Genomic DNA, 12264 nt, shown 5'->3' on the forward strand with positions numbered 1-12264 from the left:
TGCAAAGCAAAATTCAGTCAACAGGAAAACTGAAAAAAATAAAGGGTCTGTGAATGCACTAGCAGAGAACAGTGGCAGTGATTCAGATGAACGATTAATTGGTACAAAGGAGTTAAACACAGTGACTTCTCCCAGCAGTAGCATAATATGGGTGACACCAGATATCGAAGGAAAACCCCTCAAAATGGACCTGGACACAGGATCTGCAGTGTCTATAATTTCCACTACCGTCTACAATGAGCACTTTAAGGCTATTAAGCTGAAGACCTACTCAGGAGGGAGATTGAGCCCAATGGGGGCGTTGCAGGTCAGAGTGCGGTATGGGGGGCAAACACAATACATCCCTACAGCTGTATGTGCTGCCTGGAACTGGCCCCCCATTATTTGTCAGGGAATGGCTTTCAAAAATAAAGCTGAATTGGTGTGACTTGAAAATGCTCCACACGTTCCAGTCCAAAGAGAAAGGCACAGACCAAACACTGGAGCACTTGTGGAAGAAATACAACACAGTTTTCAGTGATCAGATGGGAACAGTAAAAGGCTTCACAGCAAAACTTGTACTAAGAGATGATGAAACCCCCAAATTCTGCAAAGCCAGATCTGTTCCATACTCCCTGAGACCAAAGCCAGATCTGTTCCATACTCCCTGAGACCAAAGCCAGATCTGTTCCATACTCCCTGAGACCAAAGCCAGATCTGTTCCATACTCCCTGAGACCAAAGCCAGATCTGTTCCATACTCCCTGAGACCAAAGCCAGATCTGTTCCATACTCCCTGAGACCAAAGCCAGATCTGTTCCATACTCCCTGAGACCAAAGCCAGATCTGTTCCATACTCCCTGAGACCAAAGCCAGATCTGTTCCATACTCCCTGAGACCAAAGCCAGATCTGTTCCATACTCCCAGAGACCAAAGGTGGAAGCGGAAATCGATCGCTTGCAGGATACAGGGATCCTGACGAAAGTGGACAGAAGCGAATGGGCCACACCCATAGTTCCTATTGTGAAGAAAGACGGGTCTGTTAGAATGTGTGGGGACTTCAAGGTAACTGTGAATTCAATGTTGCGTGTGGACCATTACCCCCTGCCACGTCTGGATGACATCTTTGCTGCTCTAACTGGTGGGAAACACTTCAGTAAAATCTGAAACAGGTTTACCTGCAGCTACCGGTTGAGGAGAGCTCCAAACAGTACCTGACAAAAAACACACACAAAGGTCTACACAGGTATAACCGCCTGGTTTTTGGCATTGCATCGGCCCCACCACGACCACAAAATATCACAGAAGTGATCTTTCACGGGACTGAACAATTACTACAGAAGATTCCTCCCAAACCTTTCAGCAGTACTCCAGCCTCTAAATCAGCTCCTGCAAATGAATAGGACATGGAGGTGGACAGAACAGTGTGAAAATGCATTTCTGGAGGCAAAACGGCTCATAACATCTGAACAGGTCCTGATGCACTACGACCCTGAAATGCCAGTGAAGTTGGCTTGTGATGCGTTCCCTTATGGCTTAGGGGCCGTCCTTTCACACACACTGAAAGATGGGTCAGAGAGGCCAGTTGCATTTGCGTCACGAACGTTGAATGATGCAGAGAAAAACTACTCACAAATCGACAAAGAAGCACTGGCGCTAGTGTGGGGTGTAAAGAAATTCCACGCGTACCGATATGGCAAGTGTTTCACACTGGTTACGGATCACCAGCCGTTGCTTTCCACTTTCAGTCCAAAGAAAGGCATTCTGGCAACGACAGCGGCCAGGTTACAGTGATACGCCCTGTTCCTTGCCAGTCAATGACAGCAGCCAGGTTACAGCGATACGCCCTGTTCCTTGCCAGTCAATGACAGCAGCCAGGTTACAGCGATACGCCCTGTTCCTTGCCAGTCAATGACAGCAGCCAGGTTACAGCGATACGCCCTGTTCCTTGCCAGTCAATGACAGCAGCCAGGTTACAGCGATACGCCCTGTTCCTTGCCAGTCATATGTATGACATTGAGTTTAAGCCGTCGTCCCTCCACACAAATGCAGATGGATTATCCAGACTGCCGTGTACAAGAGAAAGACAAAGGAGGGTGGATGCAGTGGACATGTTCCATACCGCTCAGCTCGAGGCCCTACCGGTCACAAGCACAGTTATCAAACAGGAGACAAGGAAAGATGTGACCTTGTCAAAAGTGTACACCTACACCATGTTAGGATGGCCAGCTACTGGCAGAAAGGAGCTGACTCCGTATTTCCAGCGGAGAAACGAAATTACAACTTACCAAGGACGTTTGATGTGGGGAATGAGAGTCATGATACCCCAGAAATGCCAACGTCAGGTTTTGCAGCAACTACAGGAAGGTCATGTTGGAATTGTCAAAATGAAGCTGCTCGCAAGGAGCCACTTCTGGTGGCCAGGTCTGGATCAACAGATAGAAAATATGGCGAAGATGTTTGGAAACCCTCCACATGCCTGCTCCTGTCCCAGTCCACCCATGGGAATGGCCCGCAGAGCCATGGCAGAGAATTAATGTGGACTACGCTGGTCCCTTTGAAAAGCACATGTTTCTGGTTATAGTTGATGCCCATTCCAAATGGCCAGAGGTGTTTTGCACTGACTCCTCCACCTCAGCTCAGACGATAGAGTGTCACAGAACAACGTTTACACACTTTGGTTTGCCACTGCAGCTGGTAAGTGACAACGCGCAAGCTTTTGTAAGTGACGAGTTTACAAGATTCATGTCAGTAAATGGAATCAAACACTCAACCTCAGCTCCGTACCACCCTGCCACCATTGGGCTGGCAGAACGCTTTGTGCAAACCCTAAAGCAAGGACTCCGTGCAGCAAAACGAGACGAAGGGACTTTGCAAACAAAACTGGCCAAGTTCCTGGCCTCCTACCAAAACACCTCACATGCCACGACAAATGAAAGCCCAGCCGCACTGACGTTTGGGAGGCCTCTCCGCACACAGCTGGACATCATGAAGCCAAACAGGCGTAATGAAGTGCTGAACAAACAAGCCAAGATGCACTCCAGTGGCCGGGAGCGCCATCTCCAAACAGGACAGGAAGTGATGGTGCCAGACTACAGAAGGAGGGAAATGGACAAGAGGGGCCGTACACACACAAACGGGACCCAGAACTTACCAGGTTCAAGTGAGCCCAGACATAATGTGGCGGCGTCACATTAACCAAATGCATTAACCAAAACACATTAACCAAAACCAAACAGCACAACAATCGAGAGAGAACAGGCACAGAGAGCTCCTGAGAGTGACACACAGGGAACTGTAGAGGACGGTGGGTCAGTAGAGAGACCCCAGGCTGAAAGAAGGGAACGTGTTGATGAAGGTGCTGCTATAGCAGACGCTATGATGGAACAAGCACACACTGAGGATGTTCAGGAGCCTCCAGACAATCCGAGGCGCTGCCCAGAACGAACGTCCACCAGACACACACTGAGGATGTTCAGGAGCCTCCAGACAATCCGAGGCGCTACCCAAAACGAACGTCCACCAGACACACACTGAGGATGTTCAGGAGCCTCCAGACAATCCGAGGCGCTGCCCAGAACGAACGTCCACCAGACACACACAGATGAAACCAAAATTGAACTTTTGGCAACAATGCAAAACGTTATGTTTGCACTCCACACTACCCTTTCCCACCTGGACAAAAGGAACACCTATGTGAGAATCCTATTCATTGACTACAGCTCAGCGTTCAACACCATAGTACCCTCTAAGCTCATCACTAAGCTAAGGAACCTGGGACTAAACACCTCCCTCTGCAGCTGGATCCTGGACTTCCTGACAGGCCACCCCCAGGTGGTGAGGGTAGGTAGCAACACATCTGCCACGCTGATCCTCAAAACTGGAGTTCCCCAGGGGTGCGTGCTCTGTCCCCCTCTGTACTCCCTGTTCACCCTCGACTGCATGGCCAGGCACGACTCCAACACCATCATTAAGTTTGCTGATGACACAACAGTGGTAGGCCTGTTGATCACCGACAATGACGAGACAGCCTATAGGGAGGAGGTCAGAGACCTGGCCAGGTGGTGCCAGAATAACAACCTATCCCTCAACGTAACCAAGACTAAGGAGATGATTGTGGACTACAGGAAAAGGAGCACCGAGCACATCACAATTCTCTTCAACTGGACTGTAGTGGAGCAGGTTGAGAGCTTCAAATTCCTTGGTGTCCACATCAACAACAAACTAGATTGGTCCAAACACACCAAGACAGTCGTGAAGAGGGCACGACAAATCTATTCCCCCTCAGGAAACTAAAAGGATTTGGCATGGGTCCTGAGATCCTCAAAAGGTTCTACAGCTGCACCATCGAGAACATTGGTTGCATCACTGTCTGGTACGGCAATTGCTCGGCCTCCGACCGCAAGGTGCTTCAGAGGGTAGTGCGTACGGCCCAGTACATCACTGGGGCAAAGCTGCCTAACATCCAGGACCTCTACACCAGGTGGTGTCAGAGGAAGACCCTGAAAATTGTCAAAGACCCCAGCCACAGACTGTTCTCTCTACTACCGCATGGCAAGAGGTACCGGAGTGCCAAGTCTAGGACAAAAAAAGGCCTCTCAACAGTTTTTACCCCAAAGCCATAAGACTATTTGCATTGTGTCCCCCAACCCCTATTTTACGCTTGTCGTGGAAATGTCCTGTATTACCAAATCATGAGAGAGCTTCACCTGTTTGACTCTCAGATCAATTCAGTGTCTATAAATGAATTCTCTGAGAGTGCTTACATATTGGCAACTGAGATCCTTTATAGCAAAGACACACATAGCCAGACAGCATTGGCTATAAATTATCGTTCAGTTTGGTCTCCTAAACTAAGTTCGTATCTCGTTCTTGGTACCACTTAGAACCAAAAACATTACCTCATCCAATGGCATACATCAAATACACCCCTTCCTAGACAAGATCACAGAGAGACGTGACTGGCACACAGACATTGTGGAGCCACCTAACTGGTTCCCCATTAATCACACCATCCCTTCACATGGTTTAGGAATAGTTTACAGACACATTCACAGATAAGACTAACCTGACCTCTCCCCTCTCTTGGCCCAAGTAACTTTTCCCACATAAACATGCTAATGAAAATGAATAAAACATCTTATTTATAAATGTTACCTAAAGGATTCTGATTCGGCCACGACACGCTGCTACTCTCTGTTCATCTTATATGCATAGTCACTTCAACTATACATTCATGTACATACTACCTCAATTGGCCCGACCAACCAGTACTCCCGCACATTGGCTAACTGGGCTATCTGCATTGTGTCCCACCACCCACCGACCCCTCTTTTACACTACTGCTACTCTCTGTTCATCATATATGCATAGTCACTTTAACCACACCCACATGTGCATACTACCTCAATAAGCCTGACTAACCGGTGTCTGTATGTAGCCTTGCTACTCTTATTTTCAAATGTCTCATGTTTCATTACTTACCCCCCCCCCCCCCCCCCACACACACACACACACACACACACACACACACACACACACTCACATACCTCGCACTATTGGTTAGAGCCTGTAAGCATTTCACTGTTAGATCTACACCTGTATTCGGCGCACGTGACAAATAAACTTGTGTTTGATTTTACTTGTCTGTATATATGTAGAATAATGTAATATTAACTGAAGTCTGGACACTGACTGTAGTCTATTATAATACTAACTGAAGTCTGGACACTGACTGTAGTCTATTATAATAGTAACTGAAGTCTGGACACTGACTGTAGGTATATTATAATATTAACTGAAGTCTGGACACTGACTGTAGTCTATTATAATACTAACTGAAGTCTGGACACTGACTGTAGTCTATTATAATATTAACTGAAGTCTGGACACTGACTGTAGTCTATTATAATAGTAACTGAAGTCTGGACACTGACTGTAGTCTATTATAATATTAACTGAAGTCTGGACACTGACTGTAGTCTATTATAATACTAACTGAAGTCTGGACACTGACTGTAGTCTATTATAATATTAACTGAAGTCTGGACACTGACTGTAGTCTATTATAATATTAACTGAAGTCTGGACACTGACTGTAGGCCTCATGTAGTCTATTATAATAGTAACTGAAGTCTGGACACTGACTGGAGGCCTCATGTAGTCTATTATAATATTAACTGAAGTCTGGACACTGACTGTAGTCTATTATAATATTAACTGAAGTCTGGACACTGACTGTAGGTCTCATGTAGTCTATTATAATATGTGTAAATTAAAGGAGAGCCACACACTCTAGGAGCTCAGATACAATATTTTAATAACCTAATAACCAACGTTTAGACAGACAAGCTGTCTTCATCAGGGTGTAATGACAAACACTGAGGGTCACTAGTTTATATAGTGTCATAGGAAACACACAGGTGTCTGTAACCAAGGCCGGGTGCTGCCTGATATCATTGGTTCATTTACAGATATAAAAATATAAATGGATCCCGTACGATCATAGATACAATATGGCTACATAGACCTACAAACATTTACAATGAATAACATACAATCATAGAGACAATATGGCTACAGACTTAAAGACATTTATAATGAATAACATACAACCATAGAGACAATATGGCTACAGACCTACAAACATTTACAATGAATAACATACGATCATAGAGACAATATGGCTACAGACTTACAGACATTTATAATGAATAACATACAATCATAGAGACAACATGGCTACAGACTTACACACATTTACAATGAATAACATACGATCATAGATACAATATGGCTAGATAGACCTACACACATTTACAATTAATCACATACGATCATAGATACAATATGGCTAGATAGACCTACACACATTTACAATTAATCACATACGATCATAGATACAATGTGGCTACATATGAATGAATGAACAGCAAAATCACAATAAGAGACTTCAGATCAACGTTGAGACCGAAGGGAGCAAATATAGAGGCGCAAATAAACGTTGTGCAGGGTACTATGGATAAATACGAGTTTACCAATTGATCACTGAGATTCTGCTCCACTAAGGCAACATCATGACCAACTTTAGCGTTCTGTGTTTTAGAGAAACATCATGACCAACTTTAGTCTTCTGTGTTTCAGAGAAACATCATGACCAACTTTAGTGTTCTGTGTTTCAGAGAAACATCATGACCAACTTTAGTGTTCTGTGTTTTAGAGAAACATCATGACCAACTTTAGTCTTTACTGTTTTAGAGAAACATCATGACCAACTTTAGTCTTTACTGTTTTAGAGAAACATCATGACCAACTTTAGTGTTCTGTGTTTTAGAGAAACATCATGACCAACTTTAGTCTTTACTGTTTTAGAGAAACATAATGACCAACTTTAGTCTTTACTGTTTAAGAGAAACATCATGACCAACTTCAGTCTTCTGTGTTTCAGAGAAACATCATGACCAACTTTAGTGTTTACTGTTTTAGATAAACATCATGACCAACTTTAGTCTTTACTGTTTCAGAGAAACATCATGACCAACTTTAGTGTTCTGTGTTTTAGAGAAACATCATGACCAACTTTAGTGTTCTGTGTTTTAGAGAAACATCATGACCAACTTTAGTGTTCTGTGTTTTAGAGAAACATCATGACCAACTTTAGTCTTCTGTGTTTCAGAGAAACATCATGACCAACTTTAGTGTTCTGTGTTTTAGAGAAACATCATGACCAACTTTAGTCTTTACTGTTTTAGATAAACATCATGACCAACTTTAGTCTTTACTGTTTAAGAGAAACATCATGACCAACTTCAGTCTTCTGTGTTTTAGAGAAACATCATGACCAACTATAGGCTTTACTGTTATAGATAAAGATCATGACCAACTTTAGTCTTTACTGTTTCAGAGAAACATCATTACCAACTTTAGTGTTCTGTGTTTTAGAGAAACATCATGACCAACTTTAGTCTTTACTGTTTTAGAGAAACATCATGACCAACTTTAGTGTTCTGTGTTTCAGAGAAACATCATGACCAACTTTAGTCTTTACTGTTTCAGAGAAACATCATGACCAACTTTAGTGTTTACTGTTTTAGATAAACATCATGACCAACTTTAGTCTTTACTGTTTCAGAGAAACATCATGACCAACTTTAGTGTTCTGTGTTTTAGAGAAACATCATGACCAACTTTAGTGTTCTGTGTTTTAGAGAAACATCATGACCAACTTTAGTGTTCTGTGTTTTAGAGAAACATCATGACCAACTTTAGTCTTCTGTGTTTCAGAGAAACATCATGACCAACTTTAGTGTTCTGTGTTTTAGAGAAACATCATGACCAACTTTAGTCTTTACTGTTTTAGATAAACATCATGACCAACTTTAGTCTTTACTGTTTAAGAGAAACATCATGACCAACTTCAGTCTTCTGTGTTTTAGAGAAACATCATGACCAACTTTAGTCTTTACTGTTATAGATAAAGATCATGACCAACTTTAGTCTTTACTGTTTCAGAGAAACATCATTACCAACTTTAGTGTTCTGTGTTTTAGAGAAACATCATGACCAACTTTAGTCTTTACTGTTTTAGAGAAACATCATGGACAACTTTAGTCTTCTGTGTTTCAGAGAAACATCATGACCAACTTTAGTCTTCTGTGTTTCAGAGAAACATCATGACCAACTTTAGTGTTCTGTGTTTCAGAGAAACATCATGACCAACTTTAGTGTTCTGTGTTTCAGAGAAACATCATGACCAACTTTAGTCTTCTGTGTTTCAGAGAAACATCATGACCAACTTTAGTGTTCTGTGTTTCAGAGAAACATCATGACCAACTTTAGTCTTTACTGTTTCAGAGAAACATCATGACCAACTTTAGTGTTCTGTGTTTCAGAGAAACATCATGACCAACTTTAGTGTTCTGTGTTTTAGAGAAACATCATGACCAACTTTAGTCTTTACTGTTTTAGAGAAACATCATGACCAACTTTAGTGTTCTGTGTATCAGAGAAACATCATGACCAACTTTAGTGTTCTGTGTATCAGAGAAACATCATGACCAACTTTAGTCTTTACTGTTTTAGAGAAACATCATGACCAACTTTAGTGTTCTGTGTTTCAGAGAAACATCATGACCAACTTCTGACCTTGAAGCAGTTCAGAACGGACTGCTTCCTTTCCTTCTTTCTCTCTTTCTGACGTTTTCCAACAGCAGTAATGGTTCATGAATCACATGCCTCTATTCCACTAAGACCTCATTGAAACACAAAGCAGAAAATGGAATCAGGGCTGTGTGTGTCATTCTTATCGAAAGTCCCGTTAACTCTCTCACAAAAACACACACGTAAAAGCGCTTGCACGCACACACACACCCCTCTAGCTCAATCTAGCCATCTCTGGTCACTGTCAGCATCTAGTTAATGAGAAGGGGACTAAAATCAATGCACACACCATGGTAGGAATACCTGAATACCTACCCCTCGTGGGGAAAGACTGAAATAAAGAAGTACATTTAAAGACAAATGTCGTCCTGAATCATTTCTGCTGACTAATCTCTCCCTCTCTCCCTCCCTCTCCCTCCCTCTCTCTCCCTCTCTCTCTCTCTCTCTCTCCCTCTCTCCCTCCCTCCATATCTCCCTCCCTCCCTCCTTCTCTCTCTTGCTCTCCCTCCTCAGCAGCTCATATCTCTCAGAGAGTCACTGATGTCACCCAGCCCATCAGGGCTCAAAGGCCCCCAATTACCAAGTATAAAGCAACTTCCACACATCCTCTGTCTCCCCTCCCTCTCTCTCTTCCCTCTGTTCTGACTCTCTCCCCTCCCTCTCTCTCTCTTTCCCTCTATTCTGACTCTCTCCCCTCCCTCTCTCTCTTTCCCTCTGTGCTGACTCTCTCCCCTCCCTCCCTCTCTCTCTCCCTCTGTTCTGACTCTCTACCCTCCCTCTCTCTCTCTTTCCCTCTGTTATGACTCTCTACCCTCCCTCTCTCTCTCTTTTCATCTGTTCTGACTCTCTACCCTCCCTCTCTCTCTCCCCCTCAGGGCTCCAGATCCTCTATCAGTTCTGACTCTCTACACTCCCAGAATAGTATACACAGACTGGACAACAGGACAATGAACCCGATCGAACATCTCTGTAGAGACCTGAAAATAGCTGTGCAGCAACGCTCCCCATCCAACCTGACAGAGCTTGAGAGGATCTGCAGAGAAGAATGGGAGAAACTCCCCAAATACAGGTGTGCCAAGCTTGTAGCATCATACCCAAGAAGACTCAAGGTTGTAATCGCTGCCAAAGGTGCTTCAACAAAGTACTGAGTAAAGGGTCTGAATACTTCTGTAAATGTGATATCTAAGTTTTTCTTAAATAAAAATGTTCACACATAAAATAAACAGTTTTTGCTTTGTAATTCTGGGTTATTGTGTGTAGATTGATGAGGGGAAAAACACATTTAATCCATTTTAGAATAAGGCTGTAACATGACAAAATGTGTAAAAAGTCAAGGGGTCTGAATACTTTCTGAATGCACTGTATATCCGTATATTAGACTCTCTCTCTCTCTCTCTGTCTCTCTCTCTCTCTGCAGTGATGTTGTTTTCATCACTTCTGGTTTAACTCGGCCATCAAGTGGTGATTGTCCAAACTGCAGCCGTTAAGATATAAAAAGCGAGAGAGATTGGGGGGAGAGAGAGATAGAGAGAGAGCAGAGAGAGAAAGCAGAGAGAGCGCAGAGAGAGCAGAGAGAGCAGAGGCAGAGAGAGCAGAGGCAGAGAGAGCAGAGGCAGAGGGAGCAGAGGCAGAGAGAGTAGAGAGAGAGCAGAGACTGGAAAGAGAGATCAGAGAGAGCGCAGAGCGAGAGCAGAGAGAGCGCAGAGAGAGCATAGAAAAGAGAGAGCAGCAGAGCAGAGAGCAGAGAGAGCAGAGAGAGAGAAAAGAGAGCAGAGACAGCAGAGAGCGCAGAGAGAGTGAGTAGAGAGCAGAGAGAGAGAAGAACAGAGAGAGCAGAGAGAGAGCAGAGAGATCAAAGAGAGCACAGTGAGGACAGAGAGAGAGCAGAGAACAGGGAAAGCAGAGAGCAGAGAGAGAGCAGAGAGAGTAGAGAGCAGAGAGAGAGCGAGAGAAGAGAGCATAGAGAGAGAGCAGAGCGAGAGCAGAGATCAGGCTGAGAGAGTGTGTCTAGAATCTCCCTCTCTGATGATGATGTCACAGGGTTCCTCTCCTAGAAGACAGTCCTCTGGTCTGGAGAGATTCCACCGGATCTCAAAACTCACAAAACTCTTGTCGTAGATTCACTCCACCAGGGCCGCATCACAACACTACGTTGCTGTAGTGACCCTGCAGAGAGAGCAGAGGGAGAGATATAGCAGAAAGAGAGAGCAAGCAGAGAGCAGGCTGAGAAAACAGAGATAGCAGAGAGCAGAGGGAGCGAGAGCAGAGAGAGTGAGAGAGCAAAGAGAGAGAGAGCAGAGAGGAAGAGAGAGAGCAGAGAGTGAGAGAGCAGAAAGGGCAGACTGAGGGCAGAGAGAGAGAGCAGAGAGGGAGAGCAGAGAGAGCAGAGAAAAGAGAGAGCAGCAGAGCAGAGGGAGAGAACAGAGAAGAGAACAGAGAGCAGAGGGAGAGAGAGAGAGAGAGAGAGAGAGCAGAGGGAGTGAGAGAGCATCAATCAGAGAATAGAGAGCAGAGAGAGAGCAGAGAACAGAGAGAGAGAGCAGAGAACAGAGAACAGAGGGAGAGAGAGCATAGAGCAGAGAGAGCAGAGCAGAGAGAGAGCATAGAGCAGAGAGAGTGCAGAGAGAGAGAGTGCAGAGAACAGAGAGAGAGAGAGCATAGAGCAGAGAGAGAAGAGCAGAGAACAGAGGGAGAGCAGAGAGAGCAGAGAGCAAAGAGAGAGCAGAGAAAAGAGATAGCAGCAGAGCAGAGAGAGGGAGAGAGAGAGAGAACAGAGGGAGTGAGAGAGCAGAGAGGGCAGAGAACTCTGTTGCTATAGTGACCCTGCATCTCAACACTCTGTTGCTATAGTGACCCTGCATCACAACACTCTGTTGCTATAGTGACCCTGTATTACAACACTCTGTTGCTATAGTGACCCTGCATTACAACACTCTGTTGTACTAATTGTACAATTTGTTTAATTCTATTCGTAATAGAATATAACGTAAAATCAATAAACAAACTGTTTTCACAATTAACATGCCTTTTCTTGTTTCAAGTATGTTTTATTATGAAAAGTACAATATATCCTTGTATACTTGTACAACTATGGAGCGTATGTCTATATATAATTATACAATTTGTT

The 12264-nt window shown here is 44.0% G+C and overlaps 1 protein-coding gene across 1 annotated transcript in view; it reads left to right on the plus strand.

Annotated features, from left to right (window-relative positions):
• LOC139405168 (NLR family CARD domain-containing protein 3-like) overlaps positions 1 to 12264 on the plus strand; it is a 457948-nt gene that overhangs the window by 252738 nt on the left and 192946 nt on the right. The window lies entirely within an intron of this gene.

Source organism: Oncorhynchus clarkii, unplaced genomic scaffold (genome assembly GCF_045791955.1).
Source record: "Oncorhynchus clarkii lewisi isolate Uvic-CL-2024 unplaced genomic scaffold, UVic_Ocla_1.0 unplaced_contig_8549_pilon_pilon, whole genome shotgun sequence".
NCBI classification, from domain to species: domain Eukaryota; kingdom Metazoa; phylum Chordata; class Actinopteri; order Salmoniformes; family Salmonidae; genus Oncorhynchus; species Oncorhynchus clarkii.